Source organism: Peromyscus californicus, unplaced genomic scaffold, assembly GCF_007827085.1.
Source record: "Peromyscus californicus insignis strain IS unplaced genomic scaffold, ASM782708v3 Scaffold_8__1_contigs__length_139910024, whole genome shotgun sequence".
Classification (NCBI taxonomy): domain Eukaryota; kingdom Metazoa; phylum Chordata; class Mammalia; order Rodentia; family Cricetidae; genus Peromyscus; species Peromyscus californicus.
The window spans coordinates 18,532,364-18,558,009 of NW_026294606.1; the positions used below are offsets into that span (position 1 = coordinate 18,532,364).

General features: G+C 43.5%; 1 protein-coding gene across 6 annotated transcripts in view; it reads left to right on the plus strand.

Annotated features, from left to right (window-relative positions):
* The window catches only part of Atxn1 (ataxin 1), a 412,390-nt gene that overhangs the window by 160,816 nt on the left and 225,928 nt on the right, over positions 1-25,646 (plus strand). For all 6 annotated transcript variants that reach the window (XM_052727354.1, XM_052727356.1, XM_052727359.1 and 3 more), the window contains one exon: positions 5,729-5,857. The gene's annotated coding sequence lies outside the window, so the exon portion shown is untranslated. The remainder of the gene's footprint in view (positions 1-5,728; positions 5,858-25,646) is intronic.

Here is a 25,646-nt window from a genome sequence, read left to right on the forward strand (position 1 = left end):
AGGGACATGCTTCCCCTTGTGATGAAACAGCTCTGTGCAGCATGTTGGGGGATCTACAGTGTTCCCAAAAGTGGGAGGCATTCTTTAAGCAAGTAGATAATATTTTCCTGGATGGGCATTGCTGCCATAATGATGCCTGGGAAAAGGGATGTTCTGCAAATGCTTGGCAAGTCTTAGGGACAAGCGTGAATGTGTGAGTGTGTCTTACTCCTTGAACACACTCATGGCCAACCATCTTCCTTACAAAGCCTAAGCAAATTCTCTTCCTTCCCCTTGGAGGGGCTTATAAGCCCCAATTTGCTCCCCTCGACTCTAGCAGAGAAGAACACAAGCTCCACGCCTGCCAGGCCAGAGTGGCTGCTCTCTTCTGCTGGAGGCAAGACTGAGGGGTAGGAGGTGGCGTGTTGGAGAAGCAGGTCGGCCACCCAGTCTCTGCAGATGGGTGAAGACAGGCAGCCATTCAGAGAGAAGGCCGTTTGATGTCACTGAGACTTGGCTGGGTGGCCCAGCTTGTTCAAACAGCTCCCTTGCAAGAGCTCATAAAAAATGGTTAGTGTTTTGGTGAGCAGGGCCAGCCTGTGGGAAGCAGAGCCTTTGTTGGAGACTTCTTAGATTTGTATTCTCTTTACAAAGCGATCCCCTGTTACAGAGGATGCTGATGGATTTGATGCAGTCTCCAAAAGGTGCCTTGGGTAGGAAATGGGTTCTGTCCTCATTTTCCATGAGATTAGCTGACGAGGGGGAAAGACTCATTAGGCACTTCAATAAACTCCCCTAACTCTACCCCAAAGACAGTCTAGTCACTGTATAAAAAGCCAAACATACTTTCGCATCACATTGGACAACAAACTCATTTGTCAATAGATTTTTGTACCTGTGGAAAAGTAGGTTTATTGAAATAGAGTTTATACACCACTGTTACAAGGCTCCTTTACAGTATTGTGATTTTAATGTTACTGACCATGAAAGCCAGCTTGTCACCTGAAGTCACAGACCCTGTTTCCTCAACACGGTTGCATGCACTAGTACCAGACACTAAATCTCAGGTAAGGTGGCTTTCATTTCTTTGAAGACAGGGTCCTGTGTATCCCAGGCTGGCTTCTAACTTCCTGTGTAGTCATGGACAATCTTGATTTTTCTCATCCTCCTGCCTCCACCTCCCTGGTGCTGGGAAACGAGGCCTATGCATCACCATGGCTGATTTACCTAGTGCTAGGGATAAAACCCAGAGCTTTGTATAAGCCAGGCAAGCACTTTGCCAAATGAGTTGCATCCTCTGCCCCCCATGGTGGCTTTTAAAATCACAGTTTTAATAGAAAATAAACAAGGCAATTAAAGCTTCCCTTGCCAGGAAGGAAGGGCTGACCAGATAATGCCTGCCTGGCCTCCAGCTCACTAGCCTATGAAGTGTGAACAAAATAAAGGCTTGTGGTCCAGCAAGATGGGCCAGCAGGTGAAACTGTCTTTCCCGCCAAGTCTGGCTACCTAAGTTCGGTTCCAGAAACCCATGTGGTAGAAGGAGAGAAGTGAGTGCTGCAGATTGTCCTCTGAACTCCACATATAGGCACACAAGATACATAATATAACTATCATTTTAAACAGCAACAAAAATAAGGCCTTTCTTAACACAATACAGTGTTAGAGCCCACACAGAGGCGACTTTACTGGTAACCAGCAGGAAACACCAAACGGGCAACGTAAGAGCATTTAACAATATAATTTGCTTTTCTTATTTTCTCTCAACATTCAGTTTCCGAGAAATATCCCGTCCCTGCAAAATTCTTCATTAGCCATTCTTCCCTTACCACCTCTCATTCAGGCATTTCCCTGCAGATTAGGGTTCCCAATAAAAAAGAGACCAGTGTAGAGAAAGGGACTCACAGCCACACGAAAGCCCATTTATTGCTAGGACAGTGTAATTGGAGAGCGGGAAGGAAGGTTCAATGATTGAAAATGATATTGGTCGGTGCTGACCATGTTTCCCAGCCGGTACGCTGATGTGGGTTGAATAATTCTGTCAGATGAGATTTGGTGACGCATGACCATCAGTCTATCTTGTCTCCCTAAGCCTTTTATCCACCACCTCCATACTCAGACCCAGTCAGGTCCACAACATAACTGGAGGAGCCTGTAAAAGTAGCCCACCTGGGATTGCTCTTTACACCCGCATCAAAGGCTTAGCAGCCTCATGTTCTGACCTTGGTCTTGTGCGGAGGGAAGACTTTCCCACAAAGCCTATGCCCAGCAAAATGTAATTACAGTGTCTTTAATTTTTGCTTTTCTAAAATAAAAGAAGTGTTTTTCTCATCTAATTTGGCTCACTGTTTAGCTTCTTTCAAACAGTGGAAACATGAAAAGTGCCTCAAGTTTTCATGATTCCAGTATATTTACATTTTATTTAGTTTCTCATTCTCATGGGCAGTGTTGGCCCTAGAACTTCATTCGTCTTAGAAAATTCTTTTCATTTTTACTTACATTATTTTTTTTATTTGTTTTGGCTTTGTTTAGGGTTTATTAAGATAGCATCCCATATATCCCAGGTTGGCCTGGAACTTGTGATATAACTTAAAATGTCCTTAAACTTCTGATCTCTCTGCCTCTGTCTTCTGTGTGCTGGGATTTTACACTTACACCACCATGCTGAGCTTAGTAGAATATCCTTTGGCACCACCTTAAGAATTAAATGATTGAGAAATAAAGCCACGTGGACCTTCAAATTTTTTATTCTCATTCCAATCCAAGTTAATGTCACTTTTCAAAGAGGTAAAATAAACCTATCCCACCCAAGTAACTCATTCGTTAGTGGTGAATGAAATGTAAACTCACTACTGTGAGAAAAAAAAAAAAGGATAGTATAGTATGTATTTAAAACTTCCCCTCTGCAAAACAAACACACCAACTTCAGATGGCATCCGTCTTCTTGATTCTAAAATGACTGGTCAGTTTGAAAACATATGGAGCTTACTGCCGGCAGGAATATAGATTGATATACTCATTTTGGAAACCAGTCTGATGTTATCGTGGAACACTGTATATTCATATACTCCCGGGCTGAACCCCAGGGAAATGTGTGCTTATGTGTATTGCTTCTAATAGGCACAGCATGTTTCTAGCAGGAAAAAAAAAATGGAAGCTGGAGAAATGTGAAAGTCCATCAATAGAAGGGAATATATATGTATGTATGTATATATATATATATATATATATACACACACACATATATATTTTCACACTGCGAAACTGTTAAAAGAAAAACTGACATGAGTTAAATTTAACAAAGTTTACTTAAGCAAGAAAAAAAGGTTCTAGAACCGGGCAGCATTCCAGAACAAAGATGGTTTGGAAGGCTCCACCCCACCACATTTACAGGGTATATTTATAGCCTAAGAAAAGGAAGTGACATGCAGACAGGACTTGATTGGCCACAATTGCCATTGGGCTTCTGTAGACATGGTCTGATCTGTTGGCAGCCTATGATTGGCCGAACCTTGACTCTTGTGATTGGCTGAGACTTGCCTGGTTATGTGCCTGTACTCTATGCTTAGATTAGATTCTAATTTGTTTCTACATCAAGCTAGGACATAGCTCTACCATGTGCAAAGGCTGCATTGGGCCAGATTTTACCACCCAAGTACAAAGTCAAGTTTAAGCCAAATGGATTCAGTTTAACAACACAGTGGAATATTATATAGTGAAAATGAACAAACTCAAGTCACCTAAAACAAACCCAGTAAATCCTAACAAAAACATCGTGAGGATCTGCAAAAGACTGTATGCAGCATGACAGAATTACTTAACACATTGTACAACCTGAGAGTGTCCCTCAGTGGGTAGAGTTCTGGCCTAGCATGCATGCAGCCCTGGGTTCAATCTCTAGCACCGTGTAATCCAGATATTCTGGTGTGTGCCAGTCATCTCAGCACTCAAGATGTAGAGGCAGGAGCATGACAAGTATGGGAACATTTATGTAGTAAGTTAGGAATCAGTCTAGGCTACATGAGAACCTGTCTTTAATTAAAAGCAAAAACATCAATTTAAAATCACACATTTTAGGGAATAATGAATAAAAAGCAAAGAGCAGCAGTTTACTTTGGGAGTGAAAGCAGCAGGATACTTCAGGGAAGAAGCAATCCGTGGAGTGTTCCCATCACCAGAGTGGTCAGGGACCTGGCAGTCATGGGCTTCTGATGTGATATGTGTATTATAGACATTGTTCTACAGGCTTCACAGTTTGCATAGTACAAATATTTTCAAAGCTATAGCACAGAGCACAGTTCTCCCTTTTGGCTTCCACTCTCTGCCTATTACATATGAGAGTCCCTTTTCTTTTATATGTGTGTATGTGCATACAAGTCTGTGCATGTTTGTGTGTGCATGTGTCTGCAGAGGACAGAGATCAACCTCCAGTGTTGTTCTTCGGGAGTTACCAACCTTGTTGTTTTTTTCTTTTTCTTTCTTTTTTTTTGAGAAAGTCTCTCATTAGTTCAGCACTAGCCAAATAGGGTAGGCTGGTTGGCTACTACGTCCCAAGGGTCTGCTGGCCTCCACCTCTCCAGCAATGGGATTGTAATCACGCACCGTATGTGGCTGTTTTTTCAATGTGGTTTCTGAGGGTGTAACTTAAGTCCTCCTGAACATGCACAGCTAGAACTTCACCAGCCGAGCAGTCTTGCTGGCCCTCATCTTGTCTGCTCATAGTGTCTGGAGATCACACAGAAGTGGTTAGAAGCTGTGATTCCTCCGTGAAGTCCCCAGGTTCATTGCTAGGAAGAGGTCACCAGGAGAGGCTCCCACCAGGAGCTCGGTGGAGTGGGTCACACAGGACAGCAGCGCTGCCTTGATTCCTACTCAAAGCCTAGAAAATCTTGCAGCATGGATGAAAGAAAATCCACTAGAGCAGATTCCGTGACCTCTCAGAAAATCTGTATTTATTGTCCCAACAGTGACTAATGCTTCTGCGGCGGGTCACTTGCCAAAGATGTTATTATGAAAAGCTTTTTTCCTTGGCAGCCCATGGTTCTTTTTTGAGCAACATGTGGCCTTTGGAGCCAGTGAGGCAGGAGTTGGCATGTGTGCAAAGATGTCACAGGTACACAGGCAGGCAGATTGTCACAGCCTTAACACTTCAGTCTTGAAAAATTCAAGGTGGGTATGTGAGAAGGCAGGGCATGTGGGAATGAAAGTTAAGATAACACAGGAGATGGAAGCCAGGGTGGGGGATGCTGCCTGCCTGAGATGTGGACCGGTATCTGAAGGGAGGGCCCGCTTGAATTGGTTTCCCACAACCGCCTGGCATGTCATCTCACAGCAATCTATAGTTCCAGTCTCAGGGCATCCAGCACTCTCTCTGGCTTCTGCAGGCACCAGGCACACACGCACAGTGCACATGCATACATGCAGGCAAAACACACTGACACAAAACAGAAATCAACAAATCTTTAAAGAAAAAGGAAGAATATTAATCAGAAAAGCTTCAGTTCAGCATGGTCCTGGGAGCCTCTGAGAACAACCTTGGATTTTCCTGAAACAGCAATGTCAAGAGATGGGAAGGGAGGGTTTGTCTATTTGTTTATTTAAACCTTATTATTAAAAATCCTTTTTATTTAAAAAATTATGCTCCCCCCTCTCTCTCTGTGTGTTGGGGGTATCGATCTTTTAGGAGATTTCAGATGGTGTTAATTAGGGCCACAGCGCTGCATAACCACCAGTCTTATTTTTATGTCCACAGGTTCAGGCATCTTACACTGAATTTCTCTACTATCACCCTTTCTACTCAAGCAAAATCGTCAAGGAAAGGACTGCTGGGAAGGAGGCGACTGCCTGTGGCTTTGCACTGTGATGAAGGCAAATGGGACAGGTGAGTAGGCTAAAGCCTGTCACCAAAGTCATTGTCATCGTGTCATGAAATCCCAAGACAGTAGTGAGTGTGCATCACTAGCTCTCCATGAAGATGCATATGTGCACACACACACACACACACACACACACACACACACACACAAGTGCACACAAACACAGGTGCACACACATACACATGCGCACACACAGGAACAATGTCTCTACATATCTACACATTATCCTTCTACTTATTTTTCTGGAGTCTTTTATGAAAGGGAACTGTTACTTTTATGGACATATGTAAAAGTGTGGTGTGCATGCTTGTGTGCAGGCATGCTCACATGTAAGTGCAGTGCACATGTTGGTGTGCATGTAGAGCTCAGAGCTTGACGTTGGAAGTCCCCCTCGATCACTCTCCATGTTATGTATTGAGGAACAGTCTTTCAACTGAACCCAGAGCTAATGTGACCAGGGTAGCCAGCCAGCTTGCTCAGGGGAACCTCTGTCTCTCCCTTCAGTTGGAATTGCAAGTGGGTTCCCAGGCCCACCTGCCTTTTATGTGGGTCCAGGGATCTGAACTCTGGCTCTTTATTCCTGTACAAAAATGTGCTTTATCCACTGAGCCATCTGCTCTGAAAAGTCCCTTTTGTTTTTCTTTCTTTTTTTTTAGTAGAAAAAAATAATTTTTATATATTTTGAGGTGACTGATACGATGTGTGACAAGACAACGGTAAGTAAGGGATAACTCTGATGGTGATATTCAGCTGTAGAGACACTGTCAGGCAGTGCAGTATAATACAGAATGTCGTCTAATACTTGTTTCTCTTGACAGTCAACATCATTCAATGGCAGTGTCGTTTTTGCAATGTCAAGTTCCCTGGTTATATAATTTTCCAGCAAGCAGATGCATTGAAATTTCATTGACTTGATCATCTTCTATTGGAATTGAATTGTTTATATATATATTTTTTTTAACTTTCATGGTATCAAAAAGTTCTTGTAACTGTAGTAGTTCCCATTATTAATGGCTTCCTCAGGATGATTGCCTACCAGTGAACTGCTGAATGGAAGAGTTTTCAGCTTTGAAGAGTTTCAGTACATGTTCCTAAGTTACTTTCCAATCAGACAGTAGTAGATTCTATTTCCAGAAGAGATGTAGAAGCAGATCTCTGTCCTCAAAGTCCTGGATGCCAAGAGCTCTGGAAGCAGAAAGGGTGCTTGCTTCCAGATGAGAAATGACTTGTGTGTGTCCATGTGTGGTGTGTGAAGGGGCATGTGTGCACACACAGGCGGGCATTCGCTTGCAGATCATGCTGCTTTCTAGAACTTGCCTTCTGGAGACAGAAGCACACTTGAAACTTGCCAGATTTGGACATTTGAGAAATAACACTAAAACAAGGAGGCCTGTAAAAGCCCCGGGGAACTGTGAGATCTTTCTTTCCAGCCAAGTATTTTTAGACAATTGTGAAATCACTGAATAGCCAGCATTTTCCAGAGAAAAGGGAAGGTTTTCACTGCTTAAAAAGAATGAGGAGAATAGCTCATAAACATCCTTCAGGTGGAGCAATCTGAAGATGGAATTCTCATTATGAGGAATGGGCATGTGTCTGGGACTGTCTAGCATGTGTGTATAGGCTGTGCCCAGTATCAGGAAGCTGGTTGCCTTGTATGACATAGAGGCTACTGGTCCCTAGAATCACTACTGGGGCTCAGACGACAGCCCTGCTCTTTTCTCAGGGATAATATTTTAAGTTTGCATTTGTAAAATGTAGATTAAAAATAGTGCCCATTGCGTGAGGTGATGCTCATGTGACTGTATGTGGCAACTTTATTCTCATTAAAGTCTTGTGTTAATGGAACATGTATTGATACTAGAAAATGATTGAGTGTGAGCCAGGTATGGTGATGCATACCTATGATCCCAGCACCCAGGGGCAGGAAGATCAGGAACTCAAGGACTGCTTTCATTACATGAGACCATATGGAAAGAAAGCAGAAACAAAATCAACACTCCCTCCAGAAAATGGGGCCGTAGGGTTGGCTCAGCAATTAAGAGTGCTTTTCCCACTATCATGGGAACCAGAGTTCAGATCCCAACATTCGTATTAAAAAAAAAAAAAAAACAACCAGGCATTCTGGAAAATGCCTATAGCATCAGCTCTGAGAAGGAGTTGAGACAGAATTCCAGCCTAGTCAAGAAGATGTAAAACCCCAGGATCAGAGAGAGACCCTGCCTGAAAGGAATGGATGGAGAGTGATGGAGCACACCCAAAACCCTCTGCTGGCATCTGTGGGTACATACCCACATTTACCTGCACACACATATGTACTTACACAGACACACACAACAAACAAGCCCTTTAACAGAGAAAATAATCGAGACAGAAATAAACAAATAAAACACGCTGCTAACTACAGTGGAACTCTGCTTTATGAAATTATTCTTCCCTTCTTCCTCCTCTTCCTCTGTGTCATCCTTTGGTGTCTGAAGGAACTTCATGGCTTTATTAGCAGGCACTGAGTCAGTACTGCCCAGGAGAGACTCCACTGAATGTCTTCAAGGAAAAGACCCATTTTCCACAGGGTTTAAAATTATTACTCTGCCTGCTGGCTAGGGCACCCAAACATCAGTCTGCCAGGTCGACTTGTATCAGTCCTGTGTAATGGATTCTCATTCCTACCCAGACTGCCTCACCATGGCACAGAGAGTGTCTCAGGCTAGGAAGGCTTCAGGTCTTCTGTGAGCCACACAGCAAGGGTCCCTAACCTTCGGCAGCCACGTGCGAACTGATCCACGTGGCTCTTGTCCTTCTCCTGTCGCTAAACAAGCTCCATTTCATGAACTGAGTGAATGAAAAGGTAGGGGAAGAACTTTCTCCTCCTTAGCTCTTGGCAAAGTGTGCTCTAGCCTACAGATGCAAAAGGAAAAGCTAGATGAGCTGGAGAGACGGCTCAACAGCTAAGAGCACAGGCTGCTCCTCAGAGGACCTGGGTTCAATTCCCAGCACCCACATGGCGGCATACAACAGTACGTAACTCTAATCCCAGGAGATCTGGCATCCTCTTCTGGCCTCCTCAGGCATGGCATGTACTTGATACACAGACATATGCATGCAGGTAAAACACATATACACATAAAATAAAAATATATAAAATCTAAAAAAAAAAAAAGAAAGCAAGCTGGGTTCTGAGTCTCTCCACCCTCTGGCCACATACTGAGATTGAAAAATGGGAGGAAAGAGGGCCAACCATGGTTTTTCAGGAAATGAGACAAACACAGAGTCAAGTGGATGGCTTCAGCCCCTGCCTTCCACGGGGTCTTCCACAGCTGCTTTGTGTATGTTGGCATTGTATTTACCAGGGCCTTAATCTCCAGTCTCATTCAGACAGCTTTGTACTTAGCAGAAGGGAACTTCTGAATTCCTAATTAAGGCAATTTTTTGCTGAAGACTGCCTCTTTAATGTCATAAGTGAATCTCTCCTAGGTAGTGGTGAGAAAGCATAAGAAAACAAAACGTGTATTTTAGGCAAGTATGTATGTTGGCTAAAGGAATTCAATTCATGGGAGAGAGGACAAAAAATGATGTGTGTTTCCAAATATACATTGTAGAAAGGGTTGGTTGTATTCTGCCAGACTCAGAGGAAGCACCTCATGCATGTAGGTAGGAAGACCACATGTAGCTGATGCAGGGATGGTAATGACACCACCACAGGACGCATGGTGTTTGGATAGCACCTAGTGTCCTCAGTGACACAATCAAAAGAAACTCAAACAGGGAGGAAGAAAGGGGCCTTGAGAGACTCCAAGGCTACTGTGCAGAAATGCAGGCCTCACAGTTACTCAAAACTTACCAGAATAAACGCCTCCAGAGAGGCAGGGGAGCAGGGAGTGTCATTTTAGTCTATCTAGTGGTGTGGTAACACAGAGCTGACATCCTGCAGGTTTTGGCTCTTCTCTGTTCTTCAGGTATGGTGATACAAACCATTTTCTCCCCATAGCCTTGTAGAAGAACATCTTTAAAATCAACAGAGTGTTGCTGAAAAGTGAATTCTCAGAGTTCCCTATGGAACTTAGGGTAGCCTAGGGTGTGGCCAGTCCCGAGTGAAGCCATGGCTTTTGGTTTGTGAGAAATAAAGACTGTGCCTTCCTATTGGAAGGCATCCTCATTCAGTCATTCACCACACGTTCATCTACTTGACAAATGATTTGTGCAAACGGTGTTAGGCATTGTAGAAGTGGAAGGGGTCAAAGGTTGGCCCTAACGGAGCTTTCAAAGCCAAGGTTGATACTATCAAATGCACAAGGACTGGCTGGAGTGAACAGGGGCATGAGCTGGACTGTTGAAAATGGGCATCTGGAATGAGAAAGTGGAGAAACTGAAGACTTGTGGGTGAGGAAGGCTTGAAGCAGAAAGACCCAGACACTAGATTGGGACCAGAGATGGAGTGCTTTTGGCTACATCTCCAGACTGGAAAATGATGAAGATAGGGACAGGAGTGTGCTGCATGTCTTCCCTCCAGGAGACCCTTGTCTGGGTCATGAGTGATGTGCATTTACCCGTCTCTCAATAGAAGTGACTTAAGCAGCACGTCTCTCTCACAGTGTATGTCACTGGGCAGTGGATCTTCTGATTCCTGTAGTGTGTACATGTTCAAAGCATAAAAGCTGTCTTGGTGTATGTTATACCCTGGTCTTTCCTCATCCTCATAGGAGATGCTCAAAGGTACACATCTGAAATTGCAAAGAGTTCTGAAGCTAAAGACCACTACATTTTTCTTTATATGCACACACATGATAAAAGTTATCTTATAAATCATGCACAATAATATTGAAAATATAAGTGATGACACTATGTTGTAATACACATCGGTGTTTTGTGGCCATGATTAAGTAAAAGAGGATTCTTCAACATAGGCAACTGCAAAACCATGGCAGTGGATCTGAAAACTAAGATGGCTTCTGAGTTACTAACAGGAGGGTAGCAAATACCGTGTGTACACACAAAACAAAGGGATGCTTCATGTCTCAAATAGGAAAGAGTGAGACAGTATGAGATTTCAGAATGCTTTTCAGAATCTGTCATTTGTATGTTTCTAGAATTTTCTTTTTAGTAGTTTCCATTCAATGCTAACCTGGGTAACTAAAACCATGGAAAACAAACCTGTAGATAGGGGATTGCTTTAATTTCTTTCTTTAATAATGAAAAATTGAGGTGATTGCTTCAGCAGAATTAGTTTATCTTGTTCTTTTATGAGCTATAGCTCTCTCTCTCTCTCTCTCTCTCTCTCTCTCTCTCTCTCTCTCTCTCTCTCTGTGGTGTTTGTGCATGTTTGTATATGTGCACATGAGAGACACACACACACTAGTGGTTGATGTCCATTATCTTCTTCAATCACTATCTTGTGTTTTGAGACAGCATCTCCCACTGAATGTGAAGTTCATCAGTTCAGTTAGGCAAGCTGGCCAATGAGCTGTCTGGCCAGGGTTCTATCTGCCTTCACCTCCTCAGCCCTGGGACAGCAGATGTACCCCACCACATCTGGATTTCATGTGGGTATTGGGGATCGAAACTCAGGTCCTCATGATTGCTCAGCGTTACTGACCAAGCCATTTCCCTAGCCCTGGCTCTTTCCTGCTTTATCCACTATTATCTACCTTAAAGAGCAGCATAAATCTCAGGATTCATTCTACTACACACACATACACAAACACACATATGTGTGTATATATGTGCATATATATACATATGACTAACAAAGTTTACAGATCAAAACAAGTTATCGTATCTTGGTAGTTTTAGTAACCAATGTCCTTCCTTCTCAGCATAGTTTATGGACTTGAGGTTCTTCCCCAACTTCCCCACTTCCCTAGATACTTGTAACAGTCTTTAACATAATTACATCCACTCAAGGCTTCCTGTCCTTCGGCCTTTAATGGGCATTTAGTAAGTGCTGCATGTTGGGTTTACAATGTGTTGTCATTGACGGGCACTTTTTCACCATCATATCATTCAACCTCTGGTCTCCACTGAGGTGCAAGCATCCAGCGTAAGATATGAACTGCCATGTTTGTTCTCTCTCTGAGAAGCCCAGTCTAGCTGTCCATTCCACTACTGAACCCAAGCATCGCACCTTTGTATGGGTGTATGTGGGCACACACACATATACACATACACACACACCCATACACACATACACACACACCCATATATACACACACACACACATACACACATACCCATATACACAGATACATACACCCCCCCACACACACACACACTCATACACACACATATACACAGATACATACACACACCCCCACACACACTCATACACACACATATACACAGATACATACATACCCATACACACACACACACACACACACACACACACACACACACACACACAGAGATGCCCATTTTCCACTTGGATTATAATGTACATTTCCTTGGCAAAGGAGACCATTTTTTTGATATTTATTAAATATTTAAAATAGAGATCTCCCTCAATGTTATCCTTCATCATAAACATGGTCTCCTCCTTTTAACTCTGTTCCTTTCAATCTGGAGGTAGCATCCATAATTCATACCTTGTTGGGGAGAAGGCAGCATTTTGAGACACTTAATGATGTTTTTCATAGCAAAAGGAAAAACATGTACGGTCAGGGACTCAATAGTACATGGTGTTTTATATATCTATACAGCTTTTTAAGGCTGTTTTGGAACACATTAGAGTTTCTAAAATGATTTCCTAGCCTTCTCTATAAAGCATTTTATTCTTTATAAGTTTTATAAATAATGCAGCTTCTGGTGTTAGTGTGGAGACATTTCACATAGTTAGGATAACGTGAAGAAATACAGCAGAGTTTTCTGGTACCTGATGGAGGAAACAGGGTAAGAATGGTTTGAGTCCAAAGCTCATCATTGTGTATTTCCACACAGTAACCCCGATGCTCTAGAGATTTCACTCCAGTCCACCTGTGATGCTGTTAATGTTGAGAAATGGCCTCTTCCAAGTGGAAATAGACACTGGAAAAGAGGCATAAGCAATATGGGGCTATTTTCTGGTCCTTTTCAAGTCAATATCTACTCTCTTTCTTAGAGTTCATCAAGTGAAATGAAAAACTTAAATGTATTTTCTAAGTTACAGAAACAGAAAGATTCTATATTTTGGTGTGCTAGTAGAGATCGAAGGGAGCATGCTGATCATGTAACCCCTCTCGGACCTTCTGTATTAGTATCGTTTACCCCTTTCATTTATTCCATATCTTGTATGAAGTGTTCATATGTTGAAACTTTTATAAGATCTCAAAATCATGTAAAAAGCATCTTGGGGGCCCAGTGTGGTGGCATGTCAGCTTTGGGGAGGATGAGGCACAAAGTTTATTAAGAACTTGAGGTCAGTCTGGACTACAGAGTGAACCCATACGATCCTGGGCTAGACTATGAATGAGATTGTCTCAAATAAAAACAAAACAAAAACAAAAGTGAAATTAAAAAAAAACGAGTGTGTGCACATAAAGTATTGTTTGGAATTAGCAAAAAGCAAGTCTGTAGCATGCAATGTGTCATTTCCTTGGGTTTAGTGAGAAGTATATTATTGATATTTATTTAGGTTTTCAATAAATAGTTTGTTGAAACTGAGGGTGTGGTTTTGTAACTTGACAGTTATATTCTGTCCCCTTCTCTTCTCAGAAATACCCTTTATTTTCTGTCGTCCCTGTCCCTTCTCTTCACGATGGAGAAAGCAGGCCACTGCACACTCAGCAGTCTGAAGATTAACAGTCAGAGCTAGCCCGACACATGGCTAATGCTCCTTAAACACTAGCTGCGGGTGCTTTTGCTGTGCCCTTTATCCTTTTACTTCACACTTCTTTTTCCTGGTGGTAATTGGGTTGAGTATCTAAAACAAGTTAAGTGTAACTGAATGAATCACAGTCGTCCTTGCTGGTATCCCATGCTTTAGAAGCTGGGCTAAATTTGGCCTCACTGGCAGAGATGTGATTTTCCCCTGTATGTGTCTGCAGAGGAGCCCACATTCAAGTGGAATGCCCTTGGACTTGAAAACCAGGAGAGCTTTTCAAAGGGCGCTCAGTGATGCTGCCTGTGAGCTCCCATCTGGAACATGAGTGGGTTGCTCTCTAAGGCTTCCTCCACTTCTGAAGAATGTCGCCTTCAGTCTTTGGTGCTTTGCAACTTTGGAGTCCCTGTAGAAAGTAGCTGTGAAAAGCCACAGTCTCTGTCTATCCAGTCCTGGTACATTTTAGTGGTTTGGGGTTTGTGTCTCTCCTTTGTGCTCAGGTGGCGCTAATGACCTCCCTGCTCCTCCGGAGATGATGGTAGAACATCATCAAAGGGCAGGAAGCAGAAGTCTGTTCAGGCCTGGAGGCAGGCCCCTTCCAGATGCTGCACTCCTTCAGCTGGTCTCTGGAAGGAGCAGAGGGACTGCCACTTTGCTTGGCGTTGAGATGAAGCCATCTCTGGAGTGAAGTTTGGCAGCCTTGTCACAGTCAAACTGCAGGGCTGCTATGACAGTTTGGGGAAAAGGAGTGAGACAGAAATAGCAGATTTCAAAATAATCCAATTAAAACAGCAGGCGGAGCACAGTTGGGCAACACGAAGGCAAGAAGATCGGCCCCAGAGCCTGACTCTGCGCTGTTGATGTAGTGCAGACTTGAGCACAGCTCCTTCTCCGCCCCCCCCCACATGTGCCAACCCAGGTTATGGCTAGAAAAACAGTCCAGAGAGCCCCAACATATCCTGAGCAGGGGGCCCATCTGATGTCTTGTTGAGTTACCATCACGGGCTCTCTTTCGCTTTTCCCAGTGGTCTAATTGTCAAGCTGTGTTGATGCACACATAGATCTGTTTTTTTTAAAGTGTGTGTGTGTGTGTGTGTGTGTGTGTGTGTGTGTGTGTGTGTGCGTGCACGCTTATATATATTGAGCCCATATATACATATGTTTTTCTGAGTGTGAGCCTATGCATACTTGCCACTAAGTGTGGTTGGAGGTCCCAGGACAAGTCCAGGTAGTCTTCCTTACCTTCATCTTTTTGGAGGCAGGATGTATTGCTTTTTGCCATTGCCTACACCAGGAAAGATGGTCCTGATCTGTGAGCTTCTGCGGGTTCCGTTTCTGCCTCCCATTTCACCATGGGAGCACTGGGATTACAGATGTGCACCACACCTGAGGTTTTGTGTGGGTTCTGGGGATCTGAACTTGGGTTCTCACACTTGTGAGACAAGTCACCTCTCACAACAGTTCTAGATCTGTTGTTTTAGAGTCCTTCCCCTCTTTTGCCCCTATGCAGGAGAATATCATAGTTACATATCCATAGATCACAGTGCACCAAGCTGAAGGTAGCATATGGGAGCTGGCTTTGCAGGGATGAAAACTCTTTTCTTTACCCAAGGATCTTAATAACTGTGACATGGAAAGAAGATTCCAGAAAATGTCCTGTGACTGGGGGCTGCTGCTCAGTGGTGCTGCACTTGCTTAACATATAAGAGGCCCTGTGTCCAGTCCCCAGCTCCCCAGTCAGGCAGGGAAAATGCTGCACTGTGCAGTTGCAAGCAGGTACCTGTGGTTATGTGAAAAATTGGAACCTGTTAGAGTTGCTGTGATGGGTGAGCTGGTTGGGAATCAGTGAGAGAACAGGACTAATGGGGAAAGTACTGGGTGTTGAGCACAGGAGGGATGGGGTGGGGGAGGGGAAGAGAGAGAGGGAGAGGGAGTGAGAAATCAGATGGTCAGAGGTAGGACCTACATTTTCTCAAAGGGAGATTCCAGCAGTGGTGTTTGCAAATGCTAGAGTGCCCCGTTTGTGTTAGTTAACCAGAAAAAGGAGCATTAGAAATTTAGGGACAGGACGGTCCATTTCATTTAGAAGCACATCTTTAGGTAATGAGCAAGGTTCACATAAAATTATGAATATGGTTCCATGATAAAATGGAAGCAAAGTGAATTTGAGAAAAAATGGGAAAAAAATGCATGTAGTGAGAAATAAATGAAATTTGGCATCAAATTCTAGTTTCAAATCTCAGGTCTGGGGACTAGGACTCTAGCTCAGTGGATGAATGTTTATCTTGCATGCATCAGGCCCTTAGGTTTAATCCCTAGCATTGCCAAAATTATCATAATCATAGTAATAATTTTAGTTCTATAATTTGTTTGCCCTGTGACCTTAGGGTAGTCAATTAAAATCTGAGAAGGTTTTTTGTTTGTTTGGTTTTTTTTTCTCCTCTTGACCTTAAAATAGATTTAATTACCATATTTATCTCAGGGATAGATATGAAATGATTAAGCAACATAGTGTAGTCAGATGTTTTATGAATTGGAGAGGCCTGTGTTTATGGTAGTTCTAAAAAAGCCTGCCATAATTGTATGATGTGGAGTAAGGCTTATGGACAGTATTTACATACAGGACTAATGTAGAGAGCCGTCCACACAGAAGAAAAAACTCATTGTGTAAAAAATGATGAAATATGCACAATTACTTCTCTTTCTACTCCTCATTTTTCTGGCCCAGAAACTCTCTGTTTATAGAGTTTTTCTGGAGCGCTCTTGCAAGCTGCGTAGTTGGTCGTCCGCCCTCCACTGAGCTTTAGGTGACATGGTTTGATAGTGAATACTTCCTGGGAGCATGCCACCGGGAACACACTGAAGAGAGCGAAGGTGTCTCCTTCATTCAGTAACCCTAACTCAGGAGGATACCGGCAGAGGGAGGACTAAGGAGAATAGTGTCCCCAGTAAGACTGAGTCCTCCAGGAAGACAGAGAGTAAAGCTTGGAGCACCTTGCCCCAGTGTGGACTGGGTCCTCATGTCCCTGTTATGCCCCAGTCCCTCTCTCTGGTTAGTCTGCCTTCTAATCACAGACTCCACCAGGTGTCTACTTGTGTTTCGTTTTTCCTCAGCTTTTCATCTTTTTTTAAAGATTTATTTATGTGTTATGTACACAGTATTCTGCCTGCATGTATGCCTACAGGCCAGACAAGGGCACAACCATCATTACAGATGGTTATGAGCCACCATGTGGTTGCTGGGAATTGAACTCAGGACCTCTGGGAGAGCAGTCGGGGCTCTTAACCTCTGAGCCATCTCTCCAGCCCAAGTTTTTCATCTTACTCTCCTGGAACACTTAAGGAAAGGAAGTCAACTGGATGAGATGCTGCTTGTGCATATTTGCATGCATGGGTGGGTGGAACAAACCCTATTTATAAGTGGGTGCTAATGTGGAGATGGAGCAGTGTGCACAGGAGCAGATTTGGGGATGTAGTCATGAATGTGTGTGTGTGTGTGTGTGTGTGTGTGTGTGTGTGTGTGTGTGAACACCCATAGACATGTTGTGTCCTCATTAACATGGAAGAGACATGCTGACATTAATTAGGAGGTGTGATAGGGACACTGACAGTGAAACACTTTCAGCATTGCCTGTGATTGCTAGGATGATGTAACCCTGTGCAGGAGAGAGAGCTTGCCTCTTCATTCTTGGGAACAGTAGTAGGAGTTAAACACAAACACATTCGAATGTCTGGATGTGGATCCTCTAGTCTTCAGGAAGGCTGTGAGTTTCTGACGTGTCCCTGCTTGTGAGCAGTTCGGAGTGTTCTGGGTAAAGAAGGCCGCAGGGCGTAATTTGTGGCAGAGAATGTGCCCTGTTGATTGTTTATTATTCCCAGGGATGTGTGTAGGGCCGAGCCGTCGCACGCAGAAGAGAACAGCTGTGTTTGGAAATTACAGTAGAAATAGTACAGGAAAATCGAATTAAGAAAAGACACCTGGTGAGTCCATTTCTGATGGATGGTACTTCTTACCTGATCTCCATTATTCCCTGTGAAGGAATAAAAACTAGGAAATTGAATTTGAAAAATGGATTAAGACAAATGGCTACTAAGTTGTTTTTTTTTTTTTTAACCTTAGCGGTTTCCAATTTTCTTAGTACTATGTAAAGAATCTGTGTTTATTACATTAAATCCTTCTAAAGTGTGTCCTGATTGGTTGATGTTAGTACTTAACTCTTTAAGATTCTTCAGTGGCATGTGCCTGCAAAGCATTCATCTCTAAATATCCGCTTAATTTGTCTCAAAATGTCTTACACACTCACTTCTTCTGTAGAGTGAGCAATAGAATAAAGAGAACAGAAGTCTATTTGGTCTCAGAAAGTCTTTCCCGTGTACCTGCCCTTTTCTCCAGGCAGAGTTGACTATGTTCCCATTTGGACCATCACTATACATTCCAAATACTCTTAGCACATAATTGTGTGATGTGTGAGTGTCTGTTCACTGAGCCCTAAACCACACAAGGAAAGGAATTACTTCATTTCTGGCTGTGACTCTAACACTGAGGGGAAGGATTGAAACAGGGTTTGTTAAAGGAATAAACGAATGGATGAGTTCATCCTTGTTGTAGACACAGGGACAATATAGAAAGACACATAAGTGGTCACCTCTGCTCTAAAGGGACCAATAACCTGGCTGAGACTCAGAGCAACCTGTCATGAAATACATATTAGAGTATAGTACAGAGAAATAAAACAAACGTCCATAAGCCCATACTGCTACAAATGTTTTAAACAAATTTAAAAGTGGGGGAAATAGGGCAACTGTTCCTTACAAAAGAATTCCAGTTTCTAAAAATAGAATGAAGGAGCTGGAAAAGCATCACTCAGAATCTGTCATGGTTGTAATTCCCACGGGAAAGTTCTAGTGAAAGGTGAATTAGATGATTACATGTGGAGGAGATAGTTAGAAACACACTGCAAGAGTATCGAGGCCTCTCTCCTCCAAACGCAGAGTCAGTACAATGAGAACTGTGTCTCTTCCCCGAGAGTGTCCTGACTGGCAGTGCCTTTACTGGGTCCTCCACGATAAGAGACAGAGCCAGATGTAAGGAAAATAACCGACAACTCATGTTCCAATGTACCAGAGTCTTTAAACGTAATGAAGAGGGATTGGAGATATGGCTCAGATGTTAAGAGCTCCTCCAGAGGACCCCAGTGGGATTCCTAGCATCTACATGGCAGCTCACATCCATAACTCCAGTTCCAGGGGATCCAACATCCTCTTCCTGGGCTCTGTCAGATTGTACACGTGTAATAGACAAAACACCACAATGTTTATAAAAGAAGAATTGAAAAACTGCTCTTTGTAGGTGGAAGACAAAGGATCGTGATCATGCAGTGCCATCTAGGGAACCCCTGGATGGGTCTTTAATGAGAGAAGTCTTGTCTTGTGGAAGAGCTGGTGATGTCCTGGTGACTTCAACAGTACAGTTAGTTAGTGTACTGACTGAAGAAAACTTTCCCGTTTTGATCCCTCTTCTATGATGTTGATGCTAACACACAGGGGGTCTGAGAGGAGTGGGTAAAGGGGTCTACCAACCTTGCATCTTGGCGTAACTCTCCATTGTCTGTTTTGAGAAATAGAGTTGACGAACCAAAACAGTTTCCTAGGATGATGATAGACCGGTCCGTGACAACATACACCAGAGAACTGGTGGGAGCCAGAACAACTTCAGGGGCAGCCGATGAGAAGAAGAATGAGAAAAAGTAGGAAGTGGAAGTGACAGATGTGACCTGGAGCAGCTTCCTGTGAGAAACAAAACCCCTTGCTCATCTTGAAGAGAGGTGTAGAGTTTGTGGTGGAGGAGGGCAAGATGGCCTGTACTGGAGAGAGATTGTGAATGCTTGTGTTTTGCTAAAGGTCCACAGCTCTTTGAAGGCAGAAGTTCGTTAACACCTGGCAGAAGGGGGTGGAGAGATGGCTCAGCAGTTAAGAGAACTTGTTCTTGTGGAGGACCTGGGTTCAATTCCCAGAACTCACATGGTGGCTCACAACCATCTATAACTCCAGCTTCAGGGGATCCAATGCCCTCTTCTGACCTCTCTGAGCAATAAGCATGCATGTGTGTACATGCATACATGCAGACCAAATACTCACATATAACATAAAAGTGAATAAGTCTAATGATTTTAAATTACCTGGTAGAAGAGTTCAATATTAATGGACAGGTGGTGGCAGTGTTATGGATTCTTATTTAGGGAAGTGATGTATCGAGGTGGTACTGACTCATGCCTTTGCTTTATAGTGTGGTTACTTCCCAATAAACCAGTGGTCAGATGGAAACTGTTGTGAGTCATTTAATTCACCTTATCTATGGAACATCTTAGGTTATTAGCATGGCATACTGTGGCATAGGGATTGTTACTACAGAATATGAACTGTTTCCTCTTGGGAATACAGGGCATAGGAGCAGCTGCCACTACCACCCTGTAGAACTGGGTGGAGCTGGAGTAGAGTTGGAATGGGTGAGTGTCTTAGTTAGAGTTTCTATTGCTGTGAAGAGACACCATGACCACAGCAATTCTTATAAAGGAAAATATTTAATTGTATTGGTTCACTTACAGTTCAGAGGTTTAGTCCATTATCGTCATGGCAGAAGAAGCCAGCATGCAGGCAGACATGGTGCTAGAGAAGGAGCTGAGAATTCTTACATCTTGACTCACAGACAACAGGAAGTGGTCTGAGACACTGAGTGTGACTTGAGCATATATGAGACCTCAAAGCCCACCTCCACAATGACACACTTCCTCCAACAAGACCACACCAACTCCAATAAAGCCACATCTCCTAATAGTGTCACTCCCTTTGGGGACCATTTTCTTTCAAATCACCACAGTGAGTTAGGAGTTAAAAAGAGCTCATGAAAACCTGTTCATTTGGAGAGGGGACCAAGAAAGGAAGAAGAGGCAACATACTGAAAAACATTTGAAAGAAGTAGACACGTAGAACTTTATCATGGTGGATTTGAAGGAAGAAGAGAGAGGTATCAAAGATGATTACTGGGTCTTGAAAATTGTGTCCATGATCAGGTTAATTTGCTCAGCATATATGTGAGTGCCAATACTGATGAGTAATGGAAGTGATGATGGACAATAAAAATGGATCAGAAAGCTCATGGTTCAGGCTGGATGGGCAGTGTCCTACAGGGTCTCTGCCTCCCAAATAAAAGGCAAAGTAGGAGGATTTCTGTACTCTTCTCAGCAGTCACGATCTATATTAGACTGTCTTTCAAGTTGACGCTTCTTTCCCCCTGGTAGAGACATCAAGTGTACTCTTGGGATCTCCACACACACGTAAAGCAGACACAGAAACTGTGCCTTTCTACTTGGAAAAATCCCACTTGTAATCCTCTAACACACAGATATCAGTCTCAGGGCCCTGGACATACCAAATATGAAAGTTAAAATGCCATAACCATAGCTTTTGAAATAGAAGAAATAAAATATATGTGAGCATGCATGGGCTTAAGTTTGAAGCTGCTTCTCTTTAGGCACTGTGGTGACCCTTCAGCTGGTTTTATATAATGTTTCCCTAGAAGCAAACTCCTAGTTCATGGTGTCCAGGATGGGGTTGGCTGTGTCACTTTCTGGTCACGTGGACATTCTGTGTTATTAAAGAAGATTTCCTACAGCGTTGTCTCTCTGCTTTTGTCAGTTGTAATATAAGTTTCCACTCTAGCTCAAGGATGACAATATTATTGTTATTTTTAAACTCTGGGACAAGCTAGAAGCAGCTCCAGCAGAAATTGTTAAAGACCATTAGAGTTAGTGTGGAGGACAAATGGCCAGGCACTGTGGATGGCAGCAGGTCATGAGTAGCACCAGGGGTGTGTTGGCCTTGTGAACACCTTGATTCTGGGTTGTGATGACTGGGTTTGCACTCGGAGCGTCTTGGAAAGGCACTGAGACTCTGCTGTTCCCAGCATCATGCTCTGTCTTGATCATTGAATTCTTTTTGCCTTGTTTGATTTCAATTAGTCATTATGCCGAATAAACATTGTATTGACACCAGACAACTGAACAGAACATGAACCTCTTCTATAGTTTACTCTAACTGGAGATTGCTTGATAGTCTTAAAAACAGGGAACTGGAGAGATGGCTCAGCTGTTAAAAGTACATACTGTTCTTGCAGAAGACTTGAGTTTGGTTTCTAGCACTCACATCAGACAGCCCACACTCCAGCTCCAGGCCATCTAATACCTTCTTCTGGCCTCCTTAGGGACCTACACTCACATGTACATATCCCCACACAACCACACACACAATGTACATAATTTAAGAAACAATTTTTTTTAAAATGAAATTAGGCACACCTTTAATCCCAACACTTGGGAAGCAGAGGCAGCTGGATCTCCATGAGTTCAGGCCAGCCTGGTCTACAGAGTGAGTTCCAGGGCAGCCAGGGTTACACTGAAAAATCCTCTTGTAAAACAAAAAAAAGAAAAGAAAAAGAAATTGTGACATTTCTCCCATGCGAGCACAAGCCTGACCTTCCCTTCCTTAGCTTTCTGAATCAGGTTCACTTAGGGTGTCGTGACCATAGATGGAGCTAGAGAAGTTCTGGTACTGTCTAGGATTTGAACATTGAGTACAACCTTTGCAACATGCAAATTTCAACATCAAACACCCTTTTAATGATGAAAAGTTTCCGTGAGCGGCAAACTGGCGGCGGTGTATTTAAAACATGGCCAAGCCGGCATTGTGCGATACAATATGAATTGATGCTTTGTGAGCAACCTAAAAAAGATTCACATCTTTTGTGGAGTGGACATTGACAATTGCAAAACAAGCCTGTGAAGTGGCCTCTAGGCTTCCTGTGGAAGCAGATACATGGAAACAGGCAGAATAAAGACTCCTTTATGTGCTTTTAAACTAACGGATTGAGTTCTGTATTTTTTCAGAGGGAACATATTTTCAAACTGTAATGGCAGTCAGTGGTTCCCTGTAAAATTTCTATAGAAAAGACTTTGTCTACGGGTTCTTTCCACAGTTCCCTGAAGGCTGTCAGTTTTCCTCTTGTCTCAGAGAGCCTTACAAATACAGTGCATTCATCACCCTGGATATCGTGTTTACTGTGGGCTTATATTTGGAGAGGAGGCTGAAGTGGAAAACACATGCTAAACTCCAGGAAAGCAGTTTGGAGTTGCTGCCATAGACCTTGCTAGTTAGGCTGGAGAAGCCTTACTGTGTAAGCTCCATCCAGCCTGTAAGGACCAGGAAGCCTCTGAGGACAGCCTTTGACAAAGAGATGGCCCCCCACCACCAAACAGGGCATGCTCTTAAGGTGAATCTATGTCTTTTCCTAGAGATTAACAATGAAATAAGGGCAGAGAATACCAGGAAACTGTAGTGGGAGGGGCAAGAAAGTGCCAGAAGCTGCCTTTGAATTACACTAAATCCATTTAAAATTGCATTTCAATTCTGAGTTTTCACTGTACTTTCTGACAATTCAGTGCTGATGTAAGCAGGGTATTTATGGACCAAGACCTGGGGACAGTTTCCATGTTCCCTTCTTTGCACTCTTCCTTCCTTCTTGGGTCTCTCTCCTCTTGAAAGTAAGTAGAACCAGGTGTGTGTGGTGGTGCATTCCTTCAATCCAAGCGCAGATGCAGAATGTCTGCAAGTTAGAGGCCAGTCTTGTCGATGTAGAATCTCAGGCCACGAGGGACAGATTGCTAGACTCTGTCTCTAAATAAGTCATTCAACAGCATAAACAAATGAAGCAAGCAAGCTACTTTCATTCAAGTTCATGAGATGTCACATCTGTGTATTTAGTGTGTCTCTCTCACACACACACAAGATATGACTTGTCTTTCTTCTGGAGACCACATATTTCTGCATCTTGAATCTAATTGTGGAATCTGAAAATAATAGGAAGATGTTTTTTTTCAGAAAGAGGAAAATGACAGGTAGCAGCAATGCGCAGCTAATATTTTTCTTCAGAGCTTTGAGATGCCAAGAACCCTGCTAGCTTAGGACGTCATAGGGAGGTTAATGATGTCATAAGAGTAGTTTTCTAATTTCCCACATAGTTAAAAAGATTAGGAGGGCTCGCTGTTATTACATGTAGCAGCTATCATGAGGGAAGGAGAATGCATGTAAAAAGGTTCCTTTTTGGTCATGTTACAGTTAACTGGGGGTGTTCTCCAGCCAGAGTGAGGTACATTTATAAGGTGGCCATTTCCAGACCAGGCTCTTTTCTCTCATGGTGCTGTTCAGCCATTTTAGGTGTTGGGAAACCTCAAGCATCTTTCACAGCTGAAGGAAGGGAGGGGGAACAGTCTTGTTGGAAGTTTGTTAATAGAACTGGCAGAAATTGGCCAATGGATGTAGCTGGCAACAGGAAGCTGGGAAATGTCAACTGGATATCAAAGAAACCAGGGAAGTTGTATTGTTGGACAGCTCACCAGGTAACTTCCTGACCCAATGTCCTTCGCACCCACTGGGCAGTCATCTTCAGAACATCACAACTCTATTCCAGGTACACCTGGTGCCCCCTGAGTCCATATTGCCAGGATCCTTTCTCCTTCAAGCCATCTATATCTGAATTCCCCTTCCTCATTGTTATCTAGGAGGGAAGGGCAAGTAGTCACGATTGCTCCATATACAGAGGTAAGGAGTGAATTTCCAAATGCTGCCACTGACAGATGCCCCACCATGACCACCCTGGTCTTGAAGGGAAACCCTGTCTGTTATCTAGGCCTCCTATTGGTCAGGATCCTCCTTGTTCCTCTTCCTCCTCCCCCCTCTTTCCTCTTTCTCTTCCTTTCTTCCTCCTCTTCTTCCTCATTTTCTCTCCCTCCTCATTCTCCTCTTCTTCATCCTCCTGTTAGGAGGTGGATCCATTTCTTAGTCACCTTCACTATATTCCAATAGAATTCCTTCCATTATCCTAGTCCTAGTCATCTGTCATGTGTCATCATTTGTATCCCGTTCTTTTAAGATTGGGCTTATCTCCAGTCTACTCTCTCAAGTCTACTCTACCTGCCAACAAATCTGTAGTAAGTCTTCACTGATGTGAACTCTTCACTAGCCTTTGATTTGCCAGGCAACTGAACATAGGAAGTGGACCTGGAGGAGAGAGGTTGAAGGTTCGCTATATAAGATTATTGTCATGCTTTTATTTTATGTGGTTGGGAGAAAGCATTTAGATCATGTAAGAAGCAGAGAGAGACTAGTGGATATCCAACAGAGGGCTTCTTGTTTGAGCTCCCTGACCAGCAAGGGAGCAGTGTGCATGCAGTATGCACAGGAACAGCATGCTCAGGAGCAGCATGCAGAGGAGCAGTGTGCACAGGAACAGCATGCACAGAAGCTAAATGCACAGGAGCAGCGTGCACAGGAGCATCATTCACACAGTATGCTCAGGAGCAGTGTGCATGCAGTATGCTCAGGAGCAGCATGCACAGAGGTAGCATGCATGCAGTATGCTCAGGAGCACTGTGCACAGGAGCAGTGTGCACAGGAGCAGCATGCAGAGGAGGAGTGTGCACAGGAGCAGCATGCAGAGGAGGAGTGTGCACAGGAGCAGCATGCAGAAGAGGAGTGTGCACGGGAGCAGCATGCAGAGGAGGAGTGTGCACAGGAGCAGCATGCACAAGAGTGTGCACAGGAGCAGTATACACAGGAGCAGTATGCACAGGAGCAGCATGCACAGAGGTAGCATGCATGCAGTATGCTCAGGAGCACTGTGCACAGGAGCAGTATACACAGGAGCAATATGCACAGGAGCAGTATACACAGGAGCAGTATGCAGAGGAGAAGTGTGCACAGGAGCAGTATACACAGGAGCAGTATGCACATGAGCAGCATGCTCAGGAACAGTGTGCACAGGAGCGGTGTGCACAGGAGCAGCGTGTACAGTAGAAGTGTGCACAGAAGCAGTGTGGTTAAGAGTTATTGGTGCAGGCGAACACCTGCGTATGCACTTTGTCTTGATCACCTTTCTATAAAAGTAAGCACTA